Source organism: Atractosteus spatula, chromosome 8 (genome assembly GCF_055471065.1).
Source record: "Atractosteus spatula isolate fAtrSpa1 chromosome 8, fAtrSpa1.hap1, whole genome shotgun sequence".
Lineage (NCBI taxonomy): Eukaryota > Metazoa > Chordata > Actinopteri > Semionotiformes > Lepisosteidae > Atractosteus > Atractosteus spatula.
The window spans coordinates 1,705,463-1,705,854 of NC_142713.1; positions in this window are offsets into that span (position 1 = coordinate 1,705,463).

The window sequence follows — 392 nt, forward strand, 5'->3', positions numbered from 1 at the left end:
AAGAATTTTTTATTAAATGTATAAAGAATTTACAAATACAAATACAATCAGATGATCAAATTAGGTACAAGAGAACAAACACAAACAGAAAAATAAACAGTTAACCGCCAGAGGTAATAAGTAAGTTAAATTACTGATTAAATTGTATTTTTCACATCATGTTTTCCGTGCTTTATTATTTCTCACATTTTAAATAGAATTTAAATAGTGTTTCAGCTCCACCTCAAAAGAACTAAAAAGGGGAGTATTATTAGACCATTTGGATTTATGGATGTGAAATTTACCAAGAATGATTTGAAGACCTCTTATTTATATTCCTCACGATTGCAGAGTGACGTACTCCACCGTCACGAACAGCAAACGCCGGAAATGCGATCGATCTATCTGCGCTC